Source organism: Littorina saxatilis, linkage group LG3, assembly GCF_037325665.1.
Source record: "Littorina saxatilis isolate snail1 linkage group LG3, US_GU_Lsax_2.0, whole genome shotgun sequence".
In the NCBI taxonomy this organism is placed as follows: domain Eukaryota; kingdom Metazoa; phylum Mollusca; class Gastropoda; order Littorinimorpha; family Littorinidae; genus Littorina; species Littorina saxatilis.
In genome coordinates, this window is record NC_090247.1 from 63,409,651 (window position 1) to 63,428,646 (window position 18,996).

General features: G+C 38.7%; 2 long non-coding RNA genes across 4 annotated transcripts in view; both read left to right on the forward strand.

Annotated features, from left to right (window-relative positions):
- The window catches only part of LOC138962918 (uncharacterized), a 204,326-nt gene that overhangs the window by 76,347 nt on the left and 108,983 nt on the right, over window positions 1-18,996 (forward strand). The gene's annotated exons all lie outside the window — the stretch shown is intronic.
- LOC138962907 (uncharacterized) overlaps window positions 804-18,996 on the forward strand; it is a 75,158-nt gene continuing 56,965 nt past the window's right edge. The window contains exons 1-2 of one of the 3 annotated variants that reach the window (XR_011454639.1): window positions 804-891; window positions 5,634-5,658. This is a non-coding gene — a long non-coding RNA (uncharacterized lncRNA). Of the gene's footprint in view, window positions 892-5,633; window positions 5,659-16,638; window positions 16,664-18,996 lie in introns of those variants that run through there. The other 2 variants (XR_011454641.1, XR_011454640.1) reach the window with 2 other exon arrangements.

An 18,996-nucleotide genomic window follows, 5' to 3' on the forward strand; every position in this document is an offset into this window, starting at 1 on the left:
CTTCAAACAATAAAGAAAGTCGCCATTTAAAGGTTTTCTCCATTTTAAGCCAATTTTCATCAAACACCACACAATTATATGTTTTCTCATACAGGAGGAAACACAGAATACAATGATGTCACCTTTGTGATTCAAAGATCGATTTTGATGAAATCAACAAAATCGGCTAATTTTGAGTGACAATTTTAAAAACGAATTTTGAAGGTACCATGATGGAATGCAATCCCATAGTCCGCACTAAGTCAAATATCATCTTACGAAAATGTCAAGAAATGGATGAAAAACTGTAGCCGTGAAAGTGCCGCCTCAACTTTTGCAAACGGGCAAATATGACGTCATCAAATAGTCCTATAAAATAAATCGGAGAAAAAGCACTTGCAAAATGCCTTGGAAAATGTATGCATCAATTGTCATGAAAATCCGTCGGGTAATTTCTCAGAAATGCTTGTCACAAGCATGCATACATACATACATGCATACAGACACATACATCGGGAGAAAAACCTCGCTCCCCGATCTCGTTAAAACATTCAGTCATTACTTGACAATGTAAAAAGCACATTCAATACCGCTTAAAATCGTAAATGATGATTGAGTAGGCAAGCGAATTCATTATTACCAAGGTGCTTAGAGTTATGAGGTGCCACACACACATACACACACACACACACACACACACAAACACACACACACACAAACACACAAACATACAAACACACACACACACACACACACACACACACACACACATACACACACACACACACACACATATAAGACTTAAAATTGGTTTTTATCCTTAAAAGTCACACAGCTTGCACGCTATTTAAAGCGTTGTACAAACAGAGTTTAGCTCACAGTCGATGTCTGCATAGTCCCAGAGTACTACAGGTGAGTGCATCTTGATTCGTTTATGTCCTGCATAGTGTATGCCGTACGTACTCCCTCTTATACAAATTTGTTGTTTTAAACATGATGCAACAAGACTGATATTGGTGATTGTACTTCATACATAAAATCGTGAGAGAAAAAAAATGCAAATCAACCCTGTCGTGAAAGTTGGCGGTTTGCATCATTATTCCTTTTTTCTTTTTTCTTTTTTAACTGGACAAAACGGAATTGCTCTTTCTTTGTTCGATGCTACACAATTCTACGAAAAGTTAAGTCTGGGAAAAAAAAACCAATGGTTCATCACCGGGAAGTGACAAACTCACTACAGAATTGATCAAAATGTTCTGGAGTAGATTACAGAGCATGATAACAGGCTCGTTTAATGAAGCCTTTCATAATAATAAGTTTGGTTTTTTTTTTTTTTTTTTTTTTTTTTTTTGCCTGCAGTCCGCTTCAAGCTGAAAAATAAATGAAAAGAATGAAACCTAATTTTTTTTCTCTTTTTTTTTTTTTCTCTCTTCCTTTTCTCTTCTTTCTTTCTTTCTCTCTACAGCTGAGCGTCCTTCTTCATTGGCGTTTTATATATTTATCAATTGTATGTGGTTTTCTACAATGGACAAAATCTTGCATCTTTAATGTTGGTTATTGTCTTACATATGTCTGTGTTTGGGTTGACTTAGGTGTTGTTTGTGGCGGTGTCATGATGGAGTTAACATAGTAACAATCACAATAAGTAAGAGGAAAAGCAAATTGTAAGCGTGCTAAAGTTTTCTTAGTAACAGTTCTCTTTTCATACAAGTAGTGTTTAGTTCGAATGTAAGTTCCGCCTTTACCCCGGTACCGTTCTCCTTTTAGCGAAACGAAAGAAAGAGGGGGCGGTGAGGGAAGCCAGAAAAGAAGTATATATGATACACTATTCTACGTTTCGTATTTGTTTCTCTTTGTCAAACATTAGGCCAAAAAAAAAAAATTTGTCTGTTTAGGGTAACATGACCAAAAAAAGTAGGGTCGGTAGGTAGGTAGGTTTTTTTTTTTTTTTTTTTTTTTTTTTTTTTTTTTTGTGTGTGTGTGTAAATGCTATGTTGGCTGAACATTCACTTCTTATATTTGATGAATACATGTTTCAAAACTAACGTATAAATAAAACAGAGAGAAAGGGAGAGAAAGAAACGCCAAATGTCTCTTTTTAGCATTTTTACCTCTTTTTTTTTCTTTTTTTTTTTGAAATCAAAAAAAAGTTTTTGGGTCGGCGCCAAATCGATAGGGTCGGTCGGGTTACCCTAAACAGACAATTTTTTTTTTTGGCCTTATTATAATATCAGTGGGAGTTCCGTATCTATATTTGCTTATGCACATCTTTCCTATCAAAATCAAGTGATTTATATATTTGCATTTTATTGAGTCAGCACCATTAATATAACCACACAAAATATGTTCTACCCCAAAGACTATTCTTATTTTATATTTCTCATAAATAATTTGTTCAACGTATCTCCATAGCACTTTTATTTTCTTACAATTAACAAAAAAATGTTCAACGTAATCTATTTCGGTTGGACAGAAGGGGCATCTCACACTATCTCGTATTCCAATTTTATACAGAAGAACATTTGTTGGATAAATCGTGTGTAATATTTTCCAGTGCAGCTCTCTTAATCTGGATTCTTGGGTTACATTTTTGGCCAGGTTCCAATGTGACTGGTCGACATTAATGCCAAACATATCACGCCAGAAGTTGATAGATCTCGGGGTAGTGTACTTTTCTTCCACAATATATTCACGGAATTGCCTGGCACTTTTAATACTCGTTTTATTGAAAAGAAGATTGTTTTGTCTATTCAATACAGGTTGGTTAGGATCATAATTGCTTTTCTTAATATATTCAGATACTGCTGATCGAACTACAATATATTCCAAGTAGAGGCCAGGTGAAGCGTAAACACTTGCTTGGATAGCGGGATAGGACTTGATACCGTGATTACCTAACATGTCTCCTACATACGTAATGCAGACCTGTTTACCCCCATAAGTGTTTTGGAGTAATGCTCAGCCCCAAAAATAGTAATCCTGGCACAAAAATAGTAATCATCCAGCATTCGTCGCCAATTACAACGCCGCGGCACATGACAACTGTGTCTGCGAAACGCAATCATGCACATATATCCATCATTTACAAACAAAACACATCAGTCAGTTTTTGTAGTCATCATAATTTCAAAGAAGATCCCATCAAAAGCACATGCATCACTGATTCTTTTTCTTTTGCTCGTAGTAGGCCTTTTTCAGTGTGTCAAGCGCTTCTCTACTGTACTTGCGCTTGCCGAATGAGTGAGGGCGAGACTTCACCACTAGAATAAGGCTCTCCAGCGTCTCGTCAGACAGACATGATCTCTGGTCAGTCCTGTGCTTTTTCACCCCATTTTACCATTGAAAAAAACAATGCCAAACATGTGAATTGATTAAAAAAAAAATTTAAAAAATTAAAAAAAAAAAAAAAAAATTTTTTTTTTACATTTTTTATTTATGAAAATCGTAGTCTTGACACGGATAGCGGAATGGCGTATTTTTTGCAGAAAATCGTAATAAATTACGCCAAAATCGTAAGGGTAAACAGGTCTGCGTAATGCCTGATCGGGCCCAGTTCTCATAATACAGAACGTTATTTTGATAAATTATACTTGGATTGTTCCATAAGCAGTTGTCTTGCACGCAATCGTTCTGAGAAATTGTATTATGTTCTAACCATGTTCGAGCAACAACTGTCCAAAATATCGATTTTATTCTTCCAATTCCCTTAAACTTAGACGGTCGAATAGCTGTAGTAAAGCAGGCAAAGCCACAACCGAACCCTTCAAAATATTTGTTTGGGATCCATGTCCATTTGCATGAAAGGTTGCCAGATGAGAGTTTGCTTAACCATTGACATAAGAAGGAGTTTTGCATTGTTTTGACGTCTATCATATCAATACCACCCTTTTCGGTACTGCTATTTAAAACAACTCTTTTTACTTTTTCAAATGCTTTTTTATTACAGTCTTTTTTCCTCCACAGAAAACGATATAATATTGTGTTTATTTCCTGCAGCACTTTGTCAGGGATACAAATAGATTGCATTAAATAAACTAACTGCGAGAGCAAAAAAGTTTTGATAATGCAAATTTTTCCAGGAATGCCCAGGTTCCTTTTTTCCCAAGTGAAGATGCTTTGCTTAATTTTATCAATTTTACTTGACCAGTTTAGTTCAATTTCGGATGCGCTTTTCTCGCTGTTAAAGTTTACTCCTAATATTTTAATCTGCCGAACACATTTTACCTCAAAATTAAAATTGATATTTTTACTTGATCCAATTCCCATTGCTTCAGACTTTAGCTTATTCAAGCACAAGCCTGACACCTCCGAAAATACGTCTATAATCTGTAGAACCATTGTAACGTCATCCGCGTCTCTCAAAAACAAAGTGATATCATCGGCGTATAATAGAATTTTTAAAATATTTCTACAAGTTACATTAAGGCCTTTTACTTCGTTGCTCTGCCTAAATCGTATAGCCAGAAATTCCAGACCAATAATAAATGCCATCGGTGAGAACGGACATCCTTGTCTAATGCCACATTTTACATCAAAGTTTTCCGACAGCCACCCATTGTACACAATACAACTTCTGGTTTCATTAAACAACACATTTACCCATTGTATAAAATCTTTTCCAAAGCCAAATTTACGAAATGCACAAATCATATATTTTTTGGATATACTGTCGAATGCCTTTTGAAAATCCAAGGCTAATAAAATCCCAGGTTTCCTATTAATTCTGCAATATTCAATCACATCGTCTATAGTTCTTATAGTGGATGAGACATGCCTTCCTTTCATATAACCGACCTGGTCCTCATTGACCACTTTATTTATTACTTTGCTCAGTCGATTTGCAAGAGACTTGGCTAAAATTTTGTAATCAGTGTTTGTCAGTGAGATGGGTCGTCAGTTTGTAAGTTTGTTTTTTGGCAGATCTTTTCCTTTATGCAATAAGGTTAATACTGCTGCCCTTTGGGTGTAGGACAAAGAACCATGATCAAAAGAGTAATTAAAGGATTGCACAATTACATCCTTCAGTTTACACCAAAATATTTTAACAAATTCAGTAGTCAGACCGTCCAGACCGGGCGAAGACCCGTTTTTCATCATTCTAAGAGCATTAGAGGCTTCTTCAATGGTAATTATACCTTCACATTTTTGCATTTCGTCTTCACTTAATTTTGGAAGTTCGCACTCGCCAAGGAAGTTGTCAACACTGTTAGATACAACCGAATCAGGTATGTTTATTTCACGGCTATAGAGGTTTGCATAGTATTCTTTTTGTGTTTTTAAAATTTCAAATTGGTCATGTATCTTGTCTCCATTCTCCAATTCAATATTCGGAAATAGTTTTGCATTTGCCCGTACTTTTTCTAGATTGAGGAAAAACTTGGTGTTCTTTTCCCCCTCCTCAATCCATTTAATTCGAGATCTCGTTTGTGCGCTCTTCAATCGCTCTTGTTCATAAATTTCAAGGTGAATTTTAAGTTCTTCGCGTTTTCTTAGTAAAGTGACGTTATCAGGTTCCCTAGCAAGATCGGATTCACAAGATTCAAGTTTGTTGTACGTGTCAATCTGCTTATTTTTATTGAAAACTGCACGTTGCTTACTGAATCGGATCGTTTCCTCGTTTATTTTTATTTTTAATAATTCCCATTTTTGTTCAGGGTTCTCCTGCTTATTTTCATCAAGGTAAGTGTCAATTACACTATTAATTTTGTGCACATATTGCTTATCTTTCAAGAGTAGATTATTACATTTGTAATAACCCGGTCCTTTCTTGCCGTTAGAGAGTTTTAGTGTAATACGTACACCTCTGTGGTCGGATGTTGGGACAGACATTAAATTAGTCTCGATCACTGTGTCCATTCCCTCTTCCGTTGTAAAAATATAGTCCAACCGTCTGGCTATAAACTTGTTAATATTTATTTTGGACCATGTATATTCCCTAGTCTCGGGATTAAAAATACGCCAGACGTCATTTAGACCACACTGTTCGACAAAAGAGTTGAAAAGTTTGACATGTGCGGCAGGGTGTTTTTCTCCACTAATGATATCAAGGTTATTATCTCTAACACTGTTAAAATCACCGCAAACTATTTTAATCATCGAATTACTTTTGTTGATCTCTTCAGTAAGAACAGCAAAAAATATTTTCATTTCTCTGAATAATAATAAGTTGTCTTTTACGCAAAAACAAGGAATAATTAAGTTAGTGCAAAAAAGTACAGAAGTACCCAGGGAAGACCTTAATAATTGGCGTCCAATTACCCTACTTAATACAGATTATAAGATGTTGGCAAACGTGTTGAACCAGAGATTGAGTTCGGTTTTTTGTAAGTACCCCCCGCGGGTGAGGGGGAGTCCCATATTGGTTGGGACGAGAAAAAAATTTCCCGATGCTCCTCAGCATGTCGTAAGAGGCGACTAACGGATTCTGTTTCTCCTTTTACCCTTGTTAAGTGTGTCTTGTATAGAATATAGTCAATTTTTGTAAAGATTTTAGTCAAGCAGTATGTAAGAAATGTTAAGTCCTTTGTACTGGAAACTTGCATTCTCCCAGTAAGGTAATATATTGTACTACGTTGCAAGCCCCTGGAGCAAATTTTGATTAGTGCTTTTGTGAACAAAAAACAATTGACAAGTGGCTCTATCCCATCTTCCCCCTTCCCAGGTCGCGAAATAACCTTCGTGGTTGAAAACAACGTAAAACACCAAATAGATAAATACATATTTGTAAGTTAGTAAATGAAGATCAAGTTGGCTATATCAAAAGCAGGAATATTGGAACCGTGATTCGTACAATAGATGACGTAATAGAGTATTTAAATCGAACGAATAAGTCTGGGTTTATATTGGCCCTTGACTATCGTAAAGCGTTTGACTCCATTTATAAGGAATTTATGATAGAAGCATTTCGATCAAATGGTTTTGGTGAAGATTTTCCCCCGTCGCGATATAACCTTCGTGGTTGAAAACGACGTTAAAAACCAAATAAAGAAAGAAAAAATGAAGATTTTCAAAAATGGGCTAAGCTTTTTAATGACAGATGCTTTCAGTTGTATTAATCACGGAGGGTGGATTTCAGAGCCGTTTCCTTTGAAGTGTGGTATAAGACAAAGTTGTCCATTTTCTCCCCTGGCCTTTATATTGGCGGTGGAAATACTTGCCATTAAATTAGGAAAAGTGACATAGCGGGCGTTAAATTACCCTCAAAGGTGGACGATGAGAGTGTCAGTGCCTTGAAAATTAAACAGTTAGCAGATGATACAACATTATTTTTACAGAACAGTGGTGATGTTTTCAAAGTTAATGATATAATAATACTGTTGGCACAGTTCTCAGGACTGACCCTGAGTGTAAATAAAACCAAAATAATAAAAATTGGACAGCATTGTGGTCAGCAAAAGTTGCCCTTTGAGTGCACAGAGAAGATTAAGATTTTAGGTATTTATTTTGTAAATAATGATCGAGCAATAAATGTTGAAAAGAATTGGGTATTAAGAGTTCAGAAGATTAAAGATTAAAGATTTTAATCCAAACATTTCATATCTATATATTTTTGGAATCAGGAACCGACAAGGAATAAGATGAAAGTGTTTTAAAATTGATTTCGAAAAAAAAATTGATAATAATTTTTATATATTTAATTTTCAGAGCTTGTTTTTAATCCGAATATAACATATTTATATGTTTTTGGAATCAGCAAATGATGGAGAATAAAATAAACGTAAATTCGGATCGTTTTATAAATTTTATTTTTTTTTACAATTTTCAGATTTTTAATGACCAAAGTCATTAATTAATTTTTAAGCCACCAAGCTGAAATGCAATACCGAAGTCCGGGCTTCGTCGAAGATTACTTGACCAAAATTTCAACCAATTTGGTTGAAAAATGAGGGCGTGACAGTGCCGCCTCAACTTTCACGAAAAGCCGGATATGACGTCATCAAAGACATTTATCAAAAAAATGAAAAAAATGTTCGGGGATTTCATACCCAGGAACTCTCATGTCAAATTTCATAAAGATCGGTCCAGTAGTTTAGTCTGAATCGCTCTACACACACACACACAGACAGACAGACAGACAGACAGACAGACACACGCACATACACCACGACCCTCGTTTCGATTCCCCCTCGATGTTAAAATATTTAGTCAAAACTTGACTAAATATAAAAAGAAAAGAAAAACGCCGGCTGTGTCAGTAAAGGCATGTGTAGTTGTAAAATGACTTCGATGTGGATGTTTCGCACTTTTCGTTCTCGCTCTGACGCTTCGATTAGGAACAGGGTAACCAAGATAGACTTACAGACCTGTGTGTGTTTTTACATTTAGTCAAGTTTTGACTAAATGTTTTAACACAGAGGGGGAATCGAAACGAGGGTCGTGGTGTATGTGTGTGCGTGTGTGCGTGCGTGTGTGCGTGCGTGTAGAGCGATTCAGACCAAACTACTGGACCGATCTTTATGAAATTTGACATGAGAGTTCCTGGGTATGATATCCCCGAAAAAAAATTTCATTTTTTTGATAAATGTCTTTGATGACGTCATATCCGGCTTTTCGTGAAAGTTGAGGCGGCACTGTCACGCTCTCATTTTTCAACCAAATTGGTTGAAATTTGAAATTTTGGTCAAGTAGTCTTTGACGAAGCCCGGACTTCGGTATTGCATTTCAGCTTGGTGGTTTAAAAATTAATAATGACTTTGGTCATTAAAAATCTGAAAATTGTAAAAAAAAATATTTTTTTCTAAAACGATCCAAATTTACGGTCATCTTATTCTCCATCATTTGCTGATTCCAAAAACATGTACATATGTTATATTCGGATTGAAAACAAGCTCTAAAAATTAAATATATAAAAATTATTATCAAAATTAAATTTTTCAAATCAATTTAAAAACACTTTCATCTTATTCCTTGTCTGTTCCTGATTCCAAAAACATATAGATATGATATGTTTGGATTAAAAACACGCTCAGAAAGTTAAAACAAAGAGAGGTACAGAAAAGCGTGCTATCCTTCTCAGCGCAAGTACTACCCCGCTCTTCCTGTCAATGTTACTGCCTTTGCCGTGCGCGGTGGACTGACGATGCTACGGTCTTGCTGCGTTGCATTGCGTTCAGTTTCATTCTGTGAGTTCGACAGCTACTTGACTAAATGTTGTATTTTCGCCTTACGCGACTTGTTTATACTTGTTCTGCGACTTTGCTCGCTTTGAATGTTCCAGCGTTTGAACGTAAACCAACAACGACATCAGTAAAAGTTATGACAAATCTAGCAAAACCATTAACGTCAACGACGATGACGACAACAACGGCGTGTGTGTACGCATATCCATGCCAACAACCCTTATTTTATATACATGTTTCAATTATATATTCAGCGAACTACTGCTTATTTGCCACAGGATTACAGTTTACAATGTACTATGCATGTATATTCTTTTTGTATGCGCTAACCACTTTCATCTTTCATATGTACCTACCATTCTTTCGTCCCACCTCCACCCTCCCCCTCTTCCTCATGCTAGCTTTTTCCTGTTCTTTTTGGTTTGCTTCAACTATGCTGTTGACCTAGATAGTTCCATATTTTATAAGTAATGTTTGTCCTACATCATATTTTTGTTAATTTGTAACTACGTAGGGCGCGTAATATAAGCGTTCGCTTGAGTTCGTGTCCCTATTGTTTATCGTTGTATTGTTGTACCATGTTTGATTTAATAAAAAAAAACGCTCGCGCTGGACCCGAGTACTCTTCAGGCTGGCTCGCTCCCCCAGTATGAAAGTTTTTGTCTTGTGCACGTGAATTTAAAAAAAAACCAATTATTTATTATTTTACACAATTAAACAAATTATTAGAGTAAAATAAAACATTAAAACGTTCATAATAAACAATAGTAAACAAGAATGTAAAAAAGAAAAAAAAATAGACCGCCCATGCCGGGAATCGAACCCGGTGTTGCTGGCTGGCTGGCTCTTCTATTAGCCGCACAGCAGTTCTATCCCACCGCGAATTGCGCCCACCGCCAAGAGTCGTTTTTGTGGATTATTTCGCATTTAGGCCCCAGGTAACATTATGAAGTTTTAATACGATCAATCGGACCTATTATCAGTCAATCAACTTTTGAACGAACTGCGCCCAGTAGTTTCCCAGCAATAAGCTGTTAAGTCGAGACAGACAGACAGACAGACAGACACACACACACACACACAATTAAAGTCTGCTGGACCCAAGTACTAGCGTACTCGGGGATAAAACATTGTTTAAACCAACGGCGTGTGTGCGTGCGTGCGTGCGTGTGTGTGAGCGTGTGAATGTGTATGCCCCCGTCCCCCCAACCTCCGCCCCCACCCAGCCCCTTCACGCAGCCTTCCCTGGCCATCACTATCCTTCACACTACACTGAAGGAGCAAACAGCAGCCTCCTCGATAAATTCACACAAACTGAATTTGCCGTAAAATCAAAATAAATCCTCATTGAGGTCATGCAGAGAAGAGCTATAACGATTCGCAATCCCGACACGAAGCCACGAAGTAAAGAAGAAAAAAAGAAAAAAGAAAAAAAGGAACAGAAGAGAGGGGGGTGGGGGGCGGGGGGGGGGCAGGAGAGAGAAACGTGGGAAGAAGAAGAAAGTTCTACATTTACTGTGTAGCCTTAAGAGAGCGGAAAGAGAAGAAATCCCTGGAGGAGACTTGTGCTTGACACAAATGGCTGCCCCGGTCTTAGCAATGGAATGAATTAATAACACTTATAGCCTAGCTGACTGCCATAACGCGTTGCTGGTAACCAAGGTAACAGCCGCAAGAGAGAGTAAGCCAAAACGGAATGTCACAAGTCGGAAGGTGGGGGAGGAGGAAGGGGGGGTGGGAGAGAGAGTAAGGGAGTGGGGAGGAAAATGTGAGGGGGGGGGGGGTTCAAGAGGGAATGTGAGGGTAGTTGGCAGGAGGGAGGGAACACAGTATAGTACATGAATGAGGAAGAACAAGCCTGAGAAAGAAGAGATTGACCAAACAAATGAGCAAGAAGAAAAGACAGACGATTCCCGACACATACGAACAGAAACAGGTGGAGGAGGGAGGGAATGAGAAACAGGGTGGGGTAGATATACAGCAACAAAGAGAGGGAGGGAATGAGAAACAGGGTGGGGGAGATATACAGCAACAAAGAGAGGGAGAGAGTGAGGGAATGAGAAACAGGATGGGGTAGCTATACAGCAACAAAGAGAGGGAGAGAAGGAGGGAATGAGAAACAGGGTGGGGTAGATATACAGCAACAAAGAGAGGGAGAGAAGGAGAAACAGGATGGGGTAGCTATACAGCAACAAAGAGAGGGAGAGGGTGAGGGAAGGAGAAACAGGGTGGGGGAGATAGACAGCAACAAAGAGAGGGAGAGAGGGAGGGAATGAGAAACAGGATGGGGTAGATATACAGCAGCAAAGAGAAGGAGAGAGGGAGGGAAGAGACAGGGTGGGGGCGGCGGGGGGAGAGAGAGATGGAGACAGAGAGAAAGACAGAGAGAGGGTGGAGAGAAAGAGTGAAAGGTAGTGGGAGAGGTAGACAGGCAGACAGAGAGAGGGAGAGAGAGAAACCAAAAAGCCAACAACAACACAAAAACTCATCCACTCAACAATAATAAAATGAAATAAATTGTATCCTACACCCCCCCTCCCCCCCCTTCCTCTCCCTCCCCGTACGAAAACAAAAACAAATGAAAAAGAAAGATAAAAAAAAATAAAATAAAATAAAGAGCTCTCTGTGAATACTGCAGAATCACAAACGCGCAAAAAACAGAAAACATGAAAACTGATGACTGTTGTAATATCCAAACCTCACGAGGCCGTCTCGCGAAATCTCGCTGTTTGTCGAACAGAGGGCTAGAGGGTGGACAAAGGGCGGTTACTCGTCGGACCTTTTCCATTGATGAATGTCGTACCGGAAACACCAGCACGGCTGTAGGCCCTATATATTGATTTTCAGTCAAAGACCTGCCATATGTTTGCCTACATATAAGATGGAAGTGTTTGTTCTTGTAGGCGTCTTTCTATTCGGTCCGATTTTCCCCCTTTACTTAAAAAAAAAATTGAGCTTATATATAAGTTACAGGTCCGTCCATCCATGGTATCGCCTGCCGAGAGTGACGTCATTATATTCTTTCACCCCGTCGAGACAAAATATCACGCGATACCATGGATGGACGGAGCTGTAACGTATATATGGCATGACCAAAGTAAAGAGAATTTGTCATGGGATGTGGAAACAAATCATTGGAAATTCACTATGGACAATCAACCCAAGCCTAGAAGTTGTAGAACTATATTTTGTTTCAGTCTTGGCAAGGCCAGTTTTGTCCAGTTCCGGAAAAGACATCATGAATTCATTCACCCTGCCGAGACGAAAAAAACAATTCCATGGATGAAAACGTATAAGCTTATATCCCGTAACGCATCAAAGCTAAATTTTGTTTTGAAATCACAACGTACAGATAACTTATAACGACATAATCACCTTCACAAGACAGGAAAAACGCACACTTTGTTTTTCGTCTGCTACAAATCTAGTCTTGTTGGTTGACGGAGAGAATAAAGCTTCAATCGTACCTTCATCAACAGGAATAAATGCTCAATCCGCTGTCAGTTCGCAACTGAACCTTGTTTTTTTTCTTTAACTTTTTGGTTAACATTGAAACGGCAATTCAAAAGAGTGTTTCAGCTGTTTCAAGACACAGGCTTAGCTCCTTCTTTTGAGTTGCTTTTCAGTCTAAAATGACATCGAAAGCGAACAAAGTGTCGCGTGTACTGTCGTCACAAAAAGACGTCATGACAAAGTTACACGCAAAGCAAAGCAAATGAGACTTTGACGTCATTTACTTTTGTTCGGAATTTTCCGTCTGTTCCTAGTAAGCTTACCCAAAACGTCTTTGTTCTCTATTCACATTGCAGCTGTGAAATAATCAGTCTTGTGTCTCGGTCGTGTAGGTACAGAGTTTGCTTCTGCAATCATTGTGTTCGTGTTGATGACGGCTTCATAAGACAAATCAGCGAATCTATCTTGAGGAAGACGTTTATGTACAAATCACCGATCCCAACCCATTTTTTGTGTGCATTTTTCTGAAGAATAAACTGCATGTGGTTAATGCTTGTCGAAACGAGCCATAAGGCTTTAGAATAAAAGATTTCACGCATTGCTTGGCCATCTGATTACAGATGAGGTCGCAGTATGTAGGTTGAATCTATGAATCGGCCAGAGATAGATCTGCATTTCTGGTACGATCTTCCAGATTATCAACAGCGGGTTCATGGTCGGAATCAAGAGGTCAAATTTGCGTGGCTCCCAATAATTTCATAAAAGATTTCCATTTTCTTGTTTCTGCGGCTGCGCAAGTTATTTTGCCTAGGTCATGGTCGAACTTTAGGCCTACGGAGAAATATCGCTGGATATTTTCTCCCTAGATTAACAGAGACAAAGAAGGGAAGTCATGCTGTATGTGTTATCAGTCGGGTAAAATGCTTGAGAGCAGACATACACAGAAACGAAAGGAAACTTGGACATGTAAGCCAATCTATATTTGTTCAGGACACATACACAAACAAACACACAAACACCCACACCGTCACACACACGCGCGCGCGCGTGCACGTACACGTACACGCGCACACGCACACACACACACTTATACACACACACACACACACACACACACACACACACACACACACACACACACACACACTCTCTCTCTCTCTCTCACACACACACACTCTCTCTCTCTCTCTCTCTTCCTCTCTCTCTCTCTCTCTCTCAAGCCAAAAAGAACAAGATATTCCTCCGATAGGAAAAACACCCCCGTTGGTCAAAGGGAAATAACCATTCTCACTGCACCCATTCTCACTGCCACCAACTGAGAAGGTTATTTCCCTTTGACCATGAATATGTTTCTGTATAAATCCTTGTAGAATCTTAATCCAGAAATAACTCCCTAACCGTGTGTTTGACTGGTCCCAATTTTTGTAAGGACCGTCTCAGGAATGTATAGAACCTGTTCACGAAGTTTGGTGACGATCGGTCCGTTCATTCTTGAGATCTATATGCGAACACAAACACACAAACAAACACACAAACAAACAAACAAACACATCCAGTGAAACCTATACACACCCCTATACCGGGGGTGTAAAAATAATTATGTCTGTTTCTGTAAGCTCTCTGTCTCTGACGGATTGCATTTGAATAACGACATCCAATAAAGTCTACCAACAGCTGCGAAAACTTTTAAGAAACTTGAAACTCATCAAAAGGAATGAGTTGCACCTTGGGTCATTTCGGTCCTGAATTTCCCGACCTGAGCCAGGCATAGCAGGAAAACAATACAACGTAATTCCTTTCTAAGCTCTCTGTCTCTGACGGTTTGCATTTGAATAACGACATCCAATAAAGTCTACCAACTATCAGCTGCAGAGACATTTGTCTCGAAAAAATACGCCGAGAGTCGTTAAAGTTCCCCTTAATTTGTCCCTGTCAACTTTTGATATACGTGTATATTTAACGTTTTTTGTGGTTGCTGCCTTATAACACAAAACTTGCCAAATAACGACACCGTTGCTTTGATCGATATAAGCAGCAGTAATGCAGACAATCTGTTCTGTGTATGACATTTAAACAAGTCGCGTAAAGCATAATTGATACATTTAGTCAAGCTGTCAAACTCACAGAATGATACTAAACGCACTGCTTTGCATGGAAAAATTAGATCATCCACGACCGAGACTAAAAGCGCTGACTTTCTTGTTCAAAATTTAGCGGCCCGCATTCGCTTGCAAAAGCAACTTTTCAACGACAAGCACCTTAAACAATATATTTTTTTGGAATCAGCAACTGATACGGAACAGATAATGATAATAGTATGTGTCTTCTTCAAACAATAAAGAAAGTCGCCATTTAAAGGTTTTAATAATAATAATAATAATGCAAACTTTTATAGCGCTATTCTAGAAAAATGTCTACTCTTAGCGCTTTACAATACATACATCGACCAAGCATACTATACACGCACAGGCAAAGAAACCGACCAAACATAACCAACAAACTATACATGCACAGGCAAAGAAAGCGACCAAACATAGAATACACGCACAGGCAAGATAACGACCAAACATAAACAAACATACTATGACCAAACATAACCAACATACTATACGCGCGCAGGCAAAGAGAACAATCAGCACATGTAATAATTACTGACAACTAATAATGCAGGCATACAATGACAGTCCAATACACAGCCTAAGCACAAGAACCACAGTAGGCTTCTATATAAAAACGTGTCAACGGTACTATTTACACACACACAAACAGTGCTGACACAAAGCGCAGAAAATATATATATACATTATTTTAGGCGCTAGGTAGGGGGTGAGGTGGGGCGGGATGGGGTGGGCGTTAAGCAAACAAACAAACAAAACGAGATCGGGGAGCGAGGTTTTTCTCCCGATGTATGTGTCTGTATGCATGTATGTATGTATGCATGCTTTTCTCCATTTTAAGCCAATTTTCATCAAACACCACACAATTATATATTTTCTCATACAGGAGGAAACACAGAATACAATGATGTCACCTTTGTGATTCAAAGATCGATTTTGATGAAATCAACAAAATCGGCTAATTTTGAGTGACAATTTCAAAAACGAATTTTGAAGGTACCATGATGGAATGCAATCCCATAGTCCGCACTAAGTCAAATATCATCTTACGAAAATGTCAAGAAATGGATGAAAAACTGTAGCCGTGAAAGTGCCGCCTCAACTTTTGCAAACGGGCAAATATGACGTCATCAAATAGTCTAAAATAAATCGGAGAAAAAGCACTTGCAAAATGCCTTGGAAAATGTATGCATCAATTGTCATGAAAATCCGTCGGGTAATTTCTCAGAAATGCTTGTCACAAGCATGCATACATACATACATGCATACAGACACATACATCGGGAGAAAAACCTCGCTCCCCGATCTCGTTTTGTTTGTTTGTTTGCTTAACGCCCAGCCGACCACGAAGGGCCATATCAGGGCGGTGCTGCTTTGACATATAACGTGCGCCACACACAAGACAGAAGTCGCAGCACAGGCTTCATGTCTCACCCAGTCACATTATTCTGACACCGGACCAACCAGTCCTAGCACTAACCCCATAATGCCAGACGCCTGGCGGAGCAGCCACTAGATTGCCAATTTTAAAGTCTTAGGTATGACCCGGCCGGGGTTCGAACCCACGACCTCCCGATCACGGGGCGGACGCCTTACCACTAGGCCAACCGTGCCGGTGTCCCGATCTCGTTAAAACATTCAGTCATTACTTGACAATGTAAAAAGCACATTCAATACCGCTTAAAATCGTAAATGATGATTGAGTAGGCAAGCGAATTCATTATTACCAAGGTGCTTAGAGTTATGAGGTGCCACACACACACACACACACAAACACACACACACACACACAAACACACAAACATACAAACACACACACACACACACACACACACACACACACACACACACACACACACACACACACACACATATAAGACTTAAAATTGGTTTTTATCCTTATAAAAGTCACACAGCTTGCACGCTATTTAATTAGCGTTGTACAAACAGAGTTTAGCTCACAGTCGATGTCTGCATAGTCCCAGAGTACTACAGGTGAGTGCATCTTGATTCGTATGGAAAGCCGTTTGGCTCATAACTATTACAGCTGTAATTTAAAATAAATACAGCTGTATTTAATGATAAATACAGCTGTATTTAATCATAAATACAGCTGTATTTAAAAATAATTACACCTGTATTTAAAAATATATACAGCTGTATTTATTATTAAATACAGGTGTAATTATTTTTAAATACAGCTGCATTTAAAAAGAAATACAGGTGTATTTAAAAATAATTACACCTGTATTTAATAGTAAATACAGCTGTATTTAAAAATAAATACACCTGTAATTATTTTTAGATACAGGTGTAATTATTTTTAAATACAGCTGTATTTATTTTTAAATGCAGCTGCATTTAATAAATGCAGCTGAAACAAATTCGAACTTGAATCGGAAAATGTACGACATGCAAAGCGACAATCTCGTGGAGATACTACTTCCGGTTTGCGCCATCTTCCAAAATAGCGACGCCACTGGATCAGACCCGCCATTGCGTCAATTTGTTGCAGTCTGGTAATGAGCCAGAAGAAGTTTTAAGAAGGTAAGCAACGTTTTGTTTGCTTGTTCATTTGTGACTTAATGGAAGAAACAATGCGTGATCTTTGAAACACGGGTACCGGGTCCCGGTTTGTTTGATAACCACTGGCAGTGGGTCTGACTAATTACTACGCGACCGCACGCGACCACACGCGACCTTGCACTACCTTGCGCGACCTCAAACTAAAGCATGTTCACGTAATATTTTTTATATATATAGTATTTCACAACAATGTCTGACTTTATACCAATTTTTAAGTCAAAGAAATTAAAAATAACGGAGTTATAATGTATTTTGCGACGAACTATCGAGCTAAAGTGAAATCATTGTGATTCAGCGTCCGACCATGTTCGCATTCGTTTAAGAACGCAGGCTCAACCTCAAACTAAATAATATTCATGTAACATTTTATATATCTAGTATCTTCACAACATGATCATACTTTGAACCGAGTTTTAAGTCAGAGAAGTAAAAACAAAGTTAATTCTGATGCATTTTCAAAGCCTAGCGAGCAAAAGTGCAAACATCGGATGATTTCACTTTAGCTCGATAGCACGTCGCAAAATACATTATAGCTCCGTTATTTTTAATTTCTTTGACTTAAAACTTGGTATAAAGTCAGATAATGTTGTGAAGATACTATATATATAAAAATATTACATGCACCTGCTTTAGTTTGAGGTCGCGCAAGGTAGTGCAAGGTCGCGTGTGGTCGCGTAGTAATTAGTCAGACCGCTGGCAGTGGCAATCAAAGATGGCGTGTGAGAAAGCAACTTTCTGTGTTTTGGAGTTCATTAAATGTTGGGATGAATATGTCAGGTTTGAGGATGCACATTTCTGTAGGTTCATCTCGGTATTCCACCCCCTCGGCTTTCTGTTGTAAATATTAAGCTGAGCACGGTGATCGAATGTGGAAGCTACGTTTGGTCAAAGGTCACAGAAGATTTGCGTCGTGCAGCGAAGGAAAGAATCGCGATCTTGTTTCCGAATCGGTACCTCTTTGTTTTTCATTAGACCTGTCATTCTGCTTGCTCGGCTTTGTTAGATGTTTGCATATCGTGTTGCTATTTTCTTTGCTTTTATTATTGTTTCTTACTTGTGCTTCGTTTATCGATACAACGCAAGTAATAAAAGTGTTTGGCAATTTTCAGGGAAAATGGAATGCTACAAGTACAACGCATGGTGTATTCCAGGATATCTGATCAAGAGTTGGATGCGTTGGTGGAACCAATTACTGCTTCCAACAAGCTTACTGGGTCCTTAATGATACAAGCTCGTCTGAAAGGACAGGGGACAGTACTTCAGGTAACTCTTCTGTGCTGAATATTAGAATAGTAAAGCTTCAAAAAGGAATTTTAAACTGTTGAAAAACAACTGAGAAATGGACCAATGTTTCACAGTCACAGATTCTGATTTTAAAGTTAAGTAATACCGTTTTTGGCTCACGTAAGTGTAGCCTATGCGATGATAAACTTTGTCTGTCTGTGCGTGCGTGCGTGCGTGCGTGCGTGCGTATGTATGTATGTGTGTATGTCTGTGGTAGAAACTTTAACATTTCCGAGTCTATGGATTACGTCAGTCTCGGTCAAAAGTGTTCGACGTGTGTGATAGAAACTATTTGAAGACGTCACATTATGACGTAAGAGGGTTAGACGTCACGCAAAGGAATTACTGAAAGTCTCGGTCATTGTTATTGTGAGCGGGCCGAGACTTCTTGGCAGATCCAGGGTCTCGCTTTCTTGCATAGTTTCACCTATGCTTACTGTGTGTGTGTGTGTGTGTGT